The following is a 14960-nucleotide window of genomic DNA, read 5'->3' on the forward strand; positions in this document are numbered from 1 at the left end:
TGATTCAAGGCTTTGCAAGCATCAGCTTCTACATTCATTACGTTGCCGTGCCATCTAACGTACTTTTACATATTACTCCGACCTTGCTTTGCGATTAAATATAGATGACGGGCACTTCGCAAAAGATGAATACGTGATGGTGCTTCCTTGGGACCGTATATAGCCATCAGAGGTGGAAGGGCCATATCTAACTTATCTTCATGGTATGTACATATCAAACATGGAGATCAACGCTTACCTAAAGTTCAGAAAACGTCATACGTTGTACGATTCAAATGGATTCCCCTTCATTGCTAATCACATACTGTGTCCTTATTATTTAACTGATTAGAGCATCTATTTCAACAATTAAATAAGTACCGTTACAAATTGCTTATTTTATATAACTAAAAAGTCAGACAATTGGGGTTGTAAGCTTTGCTGTAGATGAAAGGACTTATTAATCCCGCTTTAAAACTGGCTTCCTATCTATCTAAGCACTACTTTTGTAGCATCGTTACGCTGATGCCGACTCACTCCTTCGAAAGGAAGCCTGGCGAGACACTTCAGTTCAAAAAGGAATTTATGTCCTGCGTAGGGCAACAAATATCAATTTTAATCAGTTATACTATAAATGTATCCGCTGAGATTATTGCCGGTAGAATAACTAGTTACTATTAGATGAAATTAGTCCTTAAAACGGCAGGCATCAAGTGTCGCAACAAACTAGGAAGGTGACTGTACCGGGCTAGTCGAGTAGGTGCCGAATCAAGCCCTTGCTTCTTAAATGTACACCAATGTCAACATTTTTTTGGGTAAAAAAATGGACTACTCCTTTTATTTAACATGGCTTCAAGCGAGCAAGCAAACAAGCAAAGTTTGAAGTCGCTCTCGTCTGGCTATTCTTCGTGTGGGTGTTGAACGTAAATACTTTTATAACGGTTTTTATATGGCTTTTGTTACGCGAGTACCTACGAAATGATTTGTGACCCAGTACTCCACTAGCGACCCGCTAGTCAGCCCTGATGGGCGCCCTAAAGCTTTCACGAGCCATTTCTGAAAGGCTTTTTCGTTAGATAATCGAAAAACAACGTTTTCGACGAGTCCTGAAACAGCAGCAACGCCGGCTTAGCCGGAAGTGGTCTAACGAAAAAAAAAACACAAGGCCACAGACGATGAAAAGGATGTTCCATCTCGACATTAGAAGGAGCCATAGTCCCTCAGATGTACAGTTCCGCTCTTTATGTAAAGTCAAGCCAACGAACCACTTTCTGTTTCGTATGTTTGCAAAAGATTAGGACAACCGTTCTTCCCCTAAACAGTCTTTCTAGTGTCTTTCTAAACCCGCAAGTTTAACCAAAATGAATGAACTCGTAAGCAATAGGGCCCTCGCTACGTTGGCGATCACAGTCCCGACGATTCCAGTACTATCAAGAACCAGAACAGTTATGTTTAAACAGACCAGATTGAAGGCTTTAAAGACTCACGGTGGACTTGCGTTGGGTTGTGGGGTGAAGCTACACCTGTTTTACTTCTTTAACCTCGGGCGATACTTAAGTCCGCATTGAAGTCCTGGCTTTTGTCTTGAAGGTGGACTGGTGAGAGCTTAGAGAACAGAATTTATGAACGGTGATATCTTCAAATAGAAATGAGCGAGAGACCTGACCGGATTTACAGAAACTGAGTTAATTTAATGAGGGTTTAATTTAGCATAAATAAATTAATTTCCTAGCAGTAATAAATAGTCTGTGTCTATTTTCAGCATGGCTGTCTGTGTTAAGAAAAATAACCATCTATTTCCGTACATCGTCTTCAAAAATTTAAAAGATAGGTAGCCAGAAAGCGTCTAGATCAGTGTATGACAATTTATAATCATCCCTTTTAAAACTTGCCATATTCATAAAGAAGAAAATTTTTAATGTATCTATTTGCGCAGACCCCCTTACGAGCGGGCCGTGCCCTTTGCATTCCGACCGTCTGTGTTGGCCTTACCTAAAATATGTTTGTCAGAGCTTTTTTGTGGCATTTCATGCTCATGGCAAATTTTTAGATCGATACTCCTTTTAAATTGCGGTGCAGTATTTAGTGACCCTCCGATGCTAGGGCAGCAGCGTGACCACTGCTAGAAATTTTCCTGCAGTTTAATTCGTTTACCCCTGTCAGTTGGATCTTCACTCTCCATCGAGCAATTGAACGGTCACAGTACTTAGATCGTTGACTTTTTTTTTCTTTGTCGACTTCGTTTCCTTTCATTCTTCACCGAGCTAGTAAATATTCGGCTAGCGCCTGCTAGGGCACAGAACAGACGAAATGGAAGAGGTTCAAGGCTTAGGCTTATAGATAGATGAGAACGCGAGCTAACGAAGATCTCTCTTGCCATATTCACTCAATATTGAAGAGACGACCTTCTTCATAAATTCCGTTGTCCATGCCGACACAATCCCCGAGGGTTGAGGTGCTCTAAATACTTTTCATTCTCCAATCCAGTCCTTATCCTCGCTGAAAACTGCTTCCTGACGCAGGCAGGCAGGAAAAAAGACACCATCGATTCTTACCAATTTCCCTTTCACGACCACTGCCAATAAGGTAGTAACCTTCGTACTACCGCTTACGTCTACTTTCTTTCCCTACCGAATTATAAGTGCACTCACATTACTTACTGTGAATATTTCACTCTGTCACAGATTCTACTCGTCAGCGGAAGTGACGATAGTCAAATACTACAAGATACAAATACAGCTGGATGAGTCCGAAAAAAGATGATGCAACACAGCATCGGAACTGGACACCGAAGCTGTGTGAAAAAAGCCTCCAGTGTTAAAAAACCTAAATGAATTACCCTGTCCTCCCCGACCGGTAAGGTTTAGATCTTATAGACCACATAGCCTGTATAAATGTGTGACAATAACAATAAAGCGTGATAAATTAACTAGAAAGCAAAAGCGTCCGGCTAGTCAGAGTGACGATCCTGCGACTGGACAACTTGAAGGCAGCCTCAATGGCGGGGCAAAATAGGCAAGACGATTTTATGTTACCCATAGTATGAAGGTACGGAAAGTTTGTAAAAAAATGTTTGGATAGTTAAGGAACTGTGTAACTATATTTTATTAGCTGAGAGAAAAAGCCGTGCGTAACGATACAATCAGAGCCAAGGTTCAAAAGGCTTGTTTTATGACGGCAATCGTTTACAGGCTGGCAGACAGACCAATGCGCTCATTGTTTTTGTCTAACAGACGGGCCAATAGACAGCGGTAGACGAATCGGTGATTTATTTATAATTACGACTATTGATCAATTATCTGTTAATTCGATTTTTACAGTTGAATTCGGGTACCGTTACATCGGCTCATTTGTTAGACCTCTCGTCAACCGGTAACTGCTTATTATTAACTAAAGTTGTTTGGCTTGACCGTCAACAAGTGAAGCTATCACAAACGAAAGACGAAATTGCGAGTCTTAACATTATCACTAAATAGCAGAAGGAGTAAAAGCAGCCTATTCGCTGCTATCGCTAAGTTACAATTGCGAGAAATTTGTTTGCCCCGATTGGGGCATCACGACTGACTGCCGTGTCTAAGCGGATCAACGGCAACACGAGAAACGTTTCATTTGCAAACGAAATACCGCGAACATCCATTAGATAAAGTAAAACGCTTTCTACAGTTGAACAGGGACGAAATTAACTGAAAAAAGAGACGGTGCAGAAAAATGAGAATAAAACAACGTCCGGTCGTGTCGGGAATAGCGCTTCTTTTACAGTAAGACGAGCAGCATTAGTGGTAGTACTAGTTATTTCAGCCGAAGCAGCAGCTGAAAGACGTCACTTAGTAATTTGCGCTAGGTCCACTGTTATATTTAACTGGAAACTGAACAGCCATAGTCTAGCTAGGATAGATATATATTGTTTTGTTAGCTGATTGTAAACAAGCAAAACACCTCAATCGCGCATCCACTGGTCACCGTTGAAAATCTGCTGACTGACGTCCCGACCAGATTAATAACACATGGCCTGCAAGATTCGCGCGATGAATGCGCGTGTTGAATGTGCCTTTATCACAACCAGAAGCAAAACATCGTTTCGCCTTCACGCCGGCACTATCAGCATTGCAAAAACGTGACCGCCCCCCGTGGCAACAATAACGTCGACACTAGTACAAATAGAGAGTAATACTGTCCGATCCATCTTGCAGCATCGCTTCATGTATCGCTTCCTTATAGGCCATCCCCACATTAGTTCATCGGCTTCTCTATGAAGTGCTACTACTGTTGAACACTTTGCCGTGCTCTCGAGTAAAGCGACAGTGTACCGGGGGTTGATCCCAGTGAAGACGCTACAAGAGTCAAAAACGACGCCGCGCCGTTGTGGTAACTTGGACACGGCTGGTAACTACCACGACAACTCCCACGGCAACATGGTTTCATATAACGAGCATAAGTCATGTATGAATCCTTTGGTTTGCTCCCGCATCGTCCAGCCTGGCGACCGCCTTCGCCCCACAGGAAGATCCCACTGAATCTCATTCTTGTCAGGCCTGCCTTCTAGCTGTGTCGATACTATGATACCGTCATACCGTATGCTCTGAGTCACGAGTTAGCTATAATTTGACGTGGAGTACCAAACAAACTCTTTTAGGACGGCACTAGTTAAGTCTCACATGGTTGCCTGGATGCCTGATTAATAATGAGCTTGGTTAGACTTCACCACACGAGAAAGACCCATAAGATGGCAGCCAGAAAACAAAGTTCAGTTAAAACCAGGCTTACCTAGCTGAAATAACAGTAGGCTTTCAAAGCTAGCTTCTAATGAATCACTATCCGAAAGTGGACTGTCGATCGTAGCCCGCCGACACGGTTACTAGCGTCGAAAAGGTGCAAGCAGAAAATCTGCAAGACTATGGCTGCGAAACAAAGAGAGAAAATTAAAAAAAAAAAGTCGAAATATCGTAGTAAACAAGTGACATAATGATATAATTTCTGATATAAAACAATCCCGGGACACCGGTTCACTTGAGAGCTATTACTATTTCCAGTGCAGTAGCTATCATCTAAACGGACAGCATGGCAAAACAGATGGGAAGGAGGGGTCAGTAAACCCACTTGAACCGAACAAATCAGTGTCGAGGCAGGCGGACGAAAAGAGTAGAATAATGAATTAATGTAATTAATTGCAATCGTATCCATGGTAATGGTCCTAAAAGATGTCCTAAAAAAAAAAATAAGCCCAACTGAAATGAACCTGTTGAGTGTCAAATAGGGCCACAAGGCATGGTTACTTTTATAGCTTCTGAAACAAATTCACTCGCCATTAGAAGCACTGCCACACCTGCTGAAACAACATGTACGATGCGTCGCCATTCAGCATAGCTAGAACGATATGAAACGCAAATATATGTGCTCTATATAACCGTGGTTATATATACATATGTAGTGTTATTATCTGAGCGGAAAATGCAATTTGTTTTTGTTGTATTAATTGTACTTTAATTGCGGTTCCCTATTCACCTGTTTCCCTATGTTTCTCGAGTTTTGTTGCAGTTCTTCAACGAGTAGAGTGATTCGTCCCCTAAAAAGAACGATTGGTTAGCACCCTTTTTTTAGCGGGAAAAATCTCATCGGAAATAAAAATTATACTGAGGAAATAATGGTCAGCTGTCTACACGCAGCACGGTGCGCGCGAGGCCAGCAAAAAGCGGCAGATACTAAGGGGGAGATAAACGAATACAGTGTTCACCCGTACTGCCCCAGCGGAAAAGTTACCAATAAAAAGCACGATCATTCGGCATTATTAATTTAGATAAAACACCATTTACCTAGTACAATAGAACTTGCTAAACGTCATGCTATTGTATCAGCTGTTCGAACGATCCTATGGCTTTAATCGAGACCCTTGTAACATTAAAATGGCTGTTATTGAACTACAATGAGTAAGGCGTTAACAGTTGCCCTGCCAGAAAGACTTGTTTCGTCACACTATTTACGAAGGGTGCGCTACAAGATAAAATCTTGTTGTTTTGCTTAATTTAGCTAACTGAAAGCTTTGTATAAAAAGGCATAGGTGCTGACCTAAACGTTAAAAAAATGTCAACTGCCGGTCATGCAACGCCCTTTAGAAAAAAACAAAAAACTTTTATAAAAAATGCGCAACATGATTTTTTTTGCTACGCATGTGGCTGTTCTACTCTGCCTATTTTTACAACTTGTATAATATTTCAAAACGCGCTTCAGTGCTGAGATTTTCTGAAGTATATCAGAAATCACTTATGCCCATCTATAATTTAAGGAGTATTCAGTTGAAAAAATTATTATGAGTAATATTTGTAAAAAAAAAAGATGAGTTATTTCATAAACATCTATTTGCTTGCATATTATATTAAATCATAGAAAAAGGATCTATTTCCTTGTGTCTATGACTAGATATTGATAATTATTTACTGTCAAAAGTAGGTAATGTTCGCTAGCTGTCTGAGCATTTTATCTATTTGTTGTTCTATCTGTGCCTCAACTATTTTTCGTCTCTTTTAACGTATTTTTTTTCAGACACTTCATATTTTTGGGTTTATAAGCGATCTGCATATCTCTATGGAAGACACTACGATAATAATATCACTCCGACTATAGTTATGAAGTATTTCTAGTAGGCCAAGGTTAATAAACCAAGAGAAAAAAAAATATTTAAAAAAAAATTATTCGAATACCTTCTTTAAAAAAATCCACCGATGCTATAAATAACTAGATGCCTGTTTTCTGTATTTTTCGGGAAGCAGGTCTGTTGCTGTTATATCATACCACAATTATGAACGTTCCGACAGCGTCTACATCTCGAGCAAAAACATATTGTGCAACTGTGAAAATATGTACAATAGGCGGTATCAGCCAACGATATTTTGAGGATATTGGCTCTATTTACGTTTCCGTTGTTCAGTCTGTGGTCCTGACCTATCGGCATCCATCCTGTCGTCGTCAGCACCCGGTCCTGCCAGCAGGCATCTTTACTAGGTCAAAAACACCCGTTTGTTATCAGTACCAGTGTAAGCTTGTATGTGTGTTTGAAACACGAAGTAGGCCATTGCTTCACCCTGCTTCGGACGCTGTCGCGACAACCCAGAACGAGGGCTCTTAAAACGTGCAATAACAGTATAGAGCCTAGCTGTAAAACCTAAGCTCGTCATAGTTTAACTGCACTTCCGCCCTTTTTATCTGTCTCTCAGTTGAAGTTGCTGCTTCGCCTCCTACTGCTGGCTGGGCAGCTGTTTCATAGACCCTGCAAACGGCGTCGTCAACGGTCACAGCCTGAATCTGGCAAGTTTTGCCGCTATGTCACACCATATGCACACCATGCCGAAGTTTAGCTCACACACCTTGTGCCATCCCATTTAGCACTTTTCTGGGCATCAGCCGAGCGAAGTTCCGTCCTGTCGTGCCTGTGGCTCCCGTTGGCCTGACTGCACCGCGCTGGATGTGCTGTTTAGGCAAAGCCATCACACAACCTAAGCAGTGAGCCAACTTAGTGAACTACCTATTCAATACCAGCAGACATCTATCGAAACTTACGATCCGGCACAGTATTTCTCAGTTGTCCGCACTGCCATGGAATACTATGGATGACAGCGATGTCTACGTACCTTACCAGAGCAATCGCGACTCTAATCGGCTAAATCGCCACTAATGTGAGGTCGTGCCTTGAATATCGTTCGGCCTCTTCGTCACTCTCTCACGAACGCCGGCTAAGACCAAAACGACGTTTACATTTTCGATTTGGCCTTTTTTGCAAATCGGAAACGGGAACGGTTATAAAATTCTCCTGGGAAATCCTGTACGAACAATTGCGTCGCGATCGCTCCTCAGTACACCCTCATTTCATTCGTCAAAGGCACAGATGCCACTGTGCTGATGTTCTAACGACGATCAGACGTCTGAATCATCGATGTCGTCATCTCAAACAGAGCGAAATAACATGTAAATGGAAAGAGAAATCGCCAATACTTTTTTTTGAACGACGAATTAATCATATCCGCGCATTGTGTAGAAATCACTCTTGCATTTTATGCTGCATACGTGTACAAGAGTGCATAGATTACGCTGCCGAGCTCATGGAAGTGACCGCAATACGGACGGGTATACATACATACACACATACGTACGGTATAAGTATCTTGGTTTTACCGAATATTTTATCTTATTCGCCTTATAAGATGGTAGGAGACAACGCGAATTTCAGAAGACCAGCATCACTTGACCACGACCCTGCGTACAAATAACAAACTTCACAAATCTACCCTCTTAATTTAGTCCTTTGTCTATAAATTGTCACCAAGCCCTGCTACTGTGGAAAACAATCCAATTGGAATCCAGCGTAATAGGTTCAGTTAATCTACTGCATACATCTGTATCGGAGCCGATTGAGCTTCTCGAACTGTGTATGTATATATATATATATATATATATATATCATCACTAATAATAACACAGTAAAGGGCAGAACCGTTGAAATTCAGTCCATCTAAAACCTTTAGTCTAGTGCTTTTGCTTCACCGGACAACGGCATCTCCAGCCGCTAACCCTCCCCGAGAGTGGTCTACTGTATCATTGCATTGGCGAAGGCTGCTGATGCCGTCACCGATGCTCCGACTTTGGCAATTGTGTTTAAAAATTTCGGTTGGTCGAATTACTTTTGTTATTCTGATGATGCTTATCAAAGTTTCAATCATCAGTGTCTTTGTGTCCGTAGATAGATCCAATTGCGTATATGTATATATATATATATATAGCAGTCAGACTGACTGATTTGGACCGACTGAATATGTTACTTTAGTTATTGTCATCGTTATCGTCACTTAATTTGTCACATTTTTAAATAAACATCATTGTTTACTGTTGTTGGCCCGTGCGGATCGACATCGCTATCCGAATAGCTGCGGCCAGTAAAAGAAACAGCTTACGCTGGAGCGATGACCCGCTGCCGCAAAACAACATTCAGGGTCACCGCCATCCGCAGCAAAGGCAACAACAAGCACAGCATGCAATCACAAAAATGGCTAGCTTAGTAACACTGACCAGCCGCGCAAGGTCATTCCACAATAACATGTTCACAGTCGGCGCTGATCAGAAGTCAGCGAATGATGACTTACGAACAACGACGCCCTGTTTCAGCGTCAGAGAGCCGTTCTTGCCGTTGCCATCATTATCCGCATGGTGAGTTCCTTGCAAATGACCGACGCGAGCTAGGAACAAATGAACGATACGCCGTGCTATCCTCATCGTCCATAGGCTGTCGAGTCACCGATTGGCCGTGCCACTGAAGCCGCCGCAACTGTGTCATGATTTAACTATCAGACTGGATCAGACTGGTCACTTGCCATCAGACGGCCACATGACAACATCGGGCGATCGATAAAAACAAATACGCGCCTCACAACCGGCGATAGGAGTAATGTTAAGTTTAAAGAATCCAGTATCGATCGCCATTGCCGCGACGGTGCAAATCATTACAGGATACATCGGAATCGGGAGGTGCTTCGAAAAGCAGTGTTAAACCAGAACATTCAGCCTTACTCGTCATTATTCAAGCGTCTGTCAGCGAAGTTTGTTCATCGATTGTGGTTGCAGACCGAAAGGATTCTGAATTTTTTATTTCGTTCTGAACTCGCTCATTTGAATTAATTTGCACTCTGCTTACTTGTAACTCCGGATTCAGCCTTCGTTGTATAGAGAATGCTATCAGGTGTACACCGATGCAGCCGTGTATCAGACAATACAAAGCGACGTATTATAGGCAATGGATGCACGTCCTCTCAATTATAGCTAGCGGTTTGGCCCGGCATATCGTCTGCGCTCCAGAGGAAGAACGAAGCGAGCCAAGAGAAGACGTTACGTACGAAAAACGTGAAGGGCAACAGCAGGAGCCACATCAGTAGTCGTAATGGTATCATCGGGGGAAACGGCGTTCCGCCACGCGGGAGTGTAAACGCTCAAGAAAAGGCCCACGGAATGGCTGGCCTGTTGGCCACAGCATACGAACAATAGCCACCAGAAGTCAATTGTTACACCCTTGTTCTAATTGAAAGAATTGCGTATATGCGATGGGATATCTGGGGATTGATTGCGCGACAGTCAATGTATCAGAAAGCTTCACTCGTATTATTACTAATAATTACTATTTTCGTTCGATAATAGCGGCTGTTGCAGCAGCAGAGTAAACAAAGAAGACACCTTGTCGAGAAACGTTACCCCCGATAAATGGATGGGGCCCATTGTTTTCTGCATCAACCGCCCACAAATATGCACCTAACGATACGTTTTGCTTACCATTGTTGTAATCGAACGTAAGGCTATCGAAAATTCGCGATTAATATTCCAGTCGTTAGTTAATACGCAAGATAGAGCGCTACAGATCTTACGATAGGAATTTTATTTTCGTCTTTTATACATCTTTTACAAAAGTTTATATATCATCGTTCTATCGGAATGTTTTGCCTAGCGCTCTACTAAACCTATACGTTTTCTAAATTTATATTGTATCTTCAATGTTTGCTTCTATTTCAAACATGTTTATTAGCTCTCAGCTGATCACAACAGCAGCAGTAGCAGACGACTGAGTTCCGCTTTGCTGACTTTATTTTATTTAAGATAGCTCAGGCGAGCCAGACGCCGGATGCGCAAAGTAGCGACAATGGCAAGTCGTTGCTGAATTTAACGTTCTTGAGAAGTTGGATAGTGAGAAGGAAGAACACGAACGGCGGTCAGTTACTGGAAAAAGACATAGCAATTCCTAGTCGATTCTGGTACTAAAAAAGATACGAGAAACACAGCAAGCCAGCTGAAACTCTACTTGTAATTTTTTTCTATAACGACTAGTGCTATCGTGCATTCTCGCTTTTCCTGCAACGGGAACTGTAGCAGCATATCTACAAATCAAACCTAACCTCAACGTGTGAGAACGTGCAGGAGTGTCGCTTCTGATAAAAAGATACATAGATAAATGTGCAAGACAGACAAAACAATACGTCTAGTAAAATGTAACACTATTGAATGGGAAAAGCTGCACATTGTTGTGCTGTGGACACGCGGTGAGTATGTGTATCCGTGAATAGCTACGTGCAAGTTTGCGTCCGCATATGAAACTTTAATATGGGCACATAAGTTTAGATACATCAAGTATATATAGTATCGTGTTTACAGGCGTTCTGCAGCAGAGATTTCATGACTACGCTGGTCGGGCAGCGTCCTGTCACAATTTCAGATACAAGAGAGTTCTAAAGTATGATATTTTATGGCGTTTAGCTGTTGAAAAGCATAAATCTGCGCTTGAGGACTCGAACTTTCTTATCAAATTGTAGCTAGCGAGGGAGCGTACTAAAGGACATCAGTTAGGACACATGTAATATATTTCCATATATTGTTTTATAATAGTTCTGATGTCTTAACTACACAACAAGGAGTGTTACGTTCATGATTTGTTTTATGGGTATCTAGCATTCAGCGAAAGTTACAGAAATAAGTGATGCACGCTGCGGGTTATCTGTTTATGGAGATACGCTTAACACTTTTACGTGCAAACGAGGGGACGAACGAATGGATCGTTTCATATCGCAGTAAATACATAATAGCCAGCTATTACGAACTTCACACTACCGTACTCAGCAACGTTTTAAGTCACAGTAACGCCGTTGTCAGAAGAACGTTATTTGATTTTAGATATATGACAGAACACTGGCGTCTGTTCCTTGCTTTGAAGCAGCGTTTCCAATAGCGAAGCTATTTATCGAGTATATATAACAATATATAGTACGAGGCGCAAATTTACCGGCACTAATTGGTAATAGCTGATAGCTATTGTGATATACAGGTGTACATTAATATAAGATAGTACATTTTGGCCTTGGGCCAACTCGTTTCTCTCATCATTATTCTGTTCTAAGCAAATTACTCCGTACCGTACAAATAGAAAAAAGAAAAGGTTCCGTACGTTCAACGCGGTTATGGTTACGGAGACTGCTTATCACGATTTGTTAGGGCAGGATGTCAGCTGTTTGGCCATCATCTCATGGTTGGCTTTTAATTGCAGTCAGTAGCCACCAGCTCAGAGCTCTTATCATGGAGACGATTTATTTGAATATATAGGCATGACGAGCCTGTGCTATTTTGAATGGTGTTATTATATTTCAGTAATCTTCTGGACGACAGTTTTCTATGCCTCTTCAAGCAAACGACCTCAAGCAAGCTGGACCTATAATCGACCATGGAATAGCGCACTTCTAAATGAGAAATTAACATTCATTCTTCCTTAAAAATACCTAATATTAGAAAGGTAATAGATATACAGCGAGTCCTATCTTTTTCTCGTATTGTTTTGGTGCTTACGTTCAGCCTTCATTACCACCCGAACTACTCCAGGATACGTTTAGAGCCTTGCGCCTGCATACGTTGGCCGCCATCCGAGAAGTAATCCGCGACTATTCGTCACCTATACAGATCTGTGAATACCATATATTGTCTGTGCAAAGTAGTAGAGAGTAGTAAACGGCGGAACGCATCATCGTGATGCTGGAGTGATAATTGGATTGCCCACTAGCCTTTGGACACCTGAGGTTGCCTAGATTCGAAATCGGACGAAACTACACGGTCCACCTCGTGCTAGGGAGAAGCGATTGTGCACGTATAAAAGGAACGTTTGTTTGCAATCGCTAACAGAAATGTTCATGATATTATTAAGCTAATCCAAAAGATACTACACGAATGTTTGTCATCATCGGAAACGCACTGCAAAAAAGAGAAAGCCAGATGAAGACAGGGAAATCGACGTTAAACTGCTTTGGTGGTGGCATTAAGAGTTGAATTCTCGATAAGAATCAAATGCAACAGTCGTTGGTTAGATTTCGCCTCTTCAACCTAAAGCACACAGAACTAATGTGTTAATGTAATTTTTTCATAAAAAAAAACATATAAATGATATTAAATTATGAATATAGCGATACGAGTTTAATAGGCGTGTACGTATACGCAAACAAAAATGGCAGCCTTAATAATGAAGAAAAAACATTGCGATTGGGCCTTCTTGTAATTTACGTACTGAAACATATCGCTGTTACTACGCTAGCATGAAAATGTAATTCGCGTTATCACGAGGCGGGCTTATTTGAATTGTCGTATGCAGATGTGCTCCATTGTCTTCCCAGTTCTGCCGTATAGTATGCGCAATCTGCCGACGAATGACGAACGCCAATAGAAACTTGCATCGGATAACCGACGGCCCGATACAATTTTTACAAAAACGCTGCCCTTGGCGTCAACTCGTTTACGAACAGTTAAAACAAATTCCTTGCGCCCATCTGCAGCTTCATTCCTCTTTTAGCCCTTATCAGCCCCGAAGAGTCACAAGGAGCATGTCAAGCCGTTGAACACGCAACAGCCCTTGTCTTCTACTTTTCGTCGTCTGCCAGTAGCTTTGGAATACGCTAACATGCAAGGACGAGTTAGCATAGTCGCTTGAGGCTGATAGCAAGAAGCTAACTTCTTCGGGCTACCGGGCGGTAATCCTAGTACAGCGGCGTCATGTATTATGCCTGCCTATGTAATCTCATGCGTAAGTGCTTTTCAAGCTAAATAAGAAAGAAGAAAAGAGACCGGCAGGACAGCATCTAAAATGACTGATGAGGTTTGAAAAACAACGGTTTTAGAAATTTTTTTTATGTTCCAGCGTCGAATAAATTCATCCTTTCTCCATATCATTGTTCAGGTTCACCAAAACTCTCACTGCCCGATCTTTGCTCTGGTCAGCCCTACTGCGACTCCGAATGTTCTCAGTGCGCCTCTACGGCTTTATCTGATCGACAAGTCGATTCCTCCTATAGATGACTGCTGTGCTTTCAGTAAAAGCTATTTAAACAATGCCAATATCCGCTCATGCTGTGGAAGCCTTTACAAACAGACTTCTTCCGCGCGGAGCCTAGTAGTCTTCTCGAAGAGGAAGCCTGGTAGTTAGGGTTCTTCATCCTATATATTATATAGCATGCTATATCCGTACACAACAAGCAGGGCTTAGACAAAAGAGACGAAATCCACTATAGACCCCAGCAGCGAACATCATCTTAGCTCAAGCAATGGACGCGTTGCGGTATCAAGTACCAAAATACACAGGCGTATCCATTTTGATACCAGCAATAATAACAAGACATGAAAACGTATGTTTTTAGTTCATAACACTGTCTATGCAATATATTGACGCCGTGAAAATGTGTTGCGGAAAAACCGAACATGTAAAGTTTCAATAAATGCTATCGGTGACCAATTGATTAGACTCGTGTTTTTTTCATTTTACGAAGTTATGCTACTTAAGACAGCCAACTCATTCCTGCGTTCATTACAGTGGTACGAAGCTTATCATTCTGTTTTTACTTGGCTTGTAAAAGTCGTTTTCATACTTTAGATAATTGGTGCTCGGTCAAACGGGACGCGCTCGCGTGCATCCATGCAGCTGTATATATATATATATATATATTCTACCTGCAATCTTCTTAGTATACACGTGGTCTTTTAGACAGAAGTTGAAACCCTTGATGTATGCTTGATTATTGTCGGCGGTCAATGGCTGCAAGCCGAATGTTGCATGTCCTGTACTTCTGTTGAACTTACAAATCTCAGTCTCAATATAACAATAGTTAATAATTCAATTATATCGAATGATAAGGCAGCTTTACGGGAGAGAAAGCAATCGATCAATCCAGCTTAACGGTTTGAAAAATATTAAAGCATCAAATCAGCTCGTGCTTCTATGCGATCGGCCAGCTCTATTCAAATCGAAATCTTGTGACAGTCGGCAGGCAATACATATATACATATACATAATGTTTCCAGTAATTATACGGATGGATAGATGACGCTATACGAGTGTTAAAATATAATCCAATGTTTAGACTAAATTACGGTAATATCATGGCAGTAACAGCAATGACAAGACTGTCGGCAAGTAAGTAAGTTCATAC

General features: G+C 41.6%; 1 protein-coding gene and 1 long non-coding RNA gene across 10 annotated transcripts in view; one reads left to right on the forward strand and one right to left on the reverse strand.

Annotated features, from left to right (window-relative positions):
* Positions 1-14960, reverse strand: part of RhoGEF3 (Rho guanine nucleotide exchange factor 3) — a 158450-nt gene that overhangs the window by 135668 nt on the left and 7822 nt on the right. Inside the window, exon 1 of one of the 9 annotated variants that reach the window (XM_086973449.1) lies at positions 10285-10376. The exons of 6 other annotated variants lie outside the window; for them this stretch is intronic. The gene's annotated coding sequence lies outside the window, so the exon portion shown is untranslated. Of the gene's footprint in view, positions 1-4743; positions 4840-7601; positions 8179-10284; positions 10377-14960 lie in introns of those variants that run through there. 2 more of the 9 variants (XM_086973454.1, XM_086973456.1) reach the window with 2 other exon arrangements.
* LOC111273104 (uncharacterized) lies at positions 10560-14276 on the forward strand. Its single transcript, XR_002687873.2, has 2 exons — positions 10560-11045; positions 12145-14276. It is a non-coding gene; the product is annotated as an uncharacterized LOC111273104 (long non-coding RNA).

The sequence above is a fragment of the Varroa jacobsoni genome, unplaced genomic scaffold (assembly GCF_002532875.2).
Source record: "Varroa jacobsoni isolate VJ856 unplaced genomic scaffold, vjacob_1.0 scaffold_193, whole genome shotgun sequence".
In the NCBI taxonomy this organism is placed as follows: Eukaryota; Metazoa; Arthropoda; class Arachnida; order Mesostigmata; family Varroidae; genus Varroa; species Varroa jacobsoni.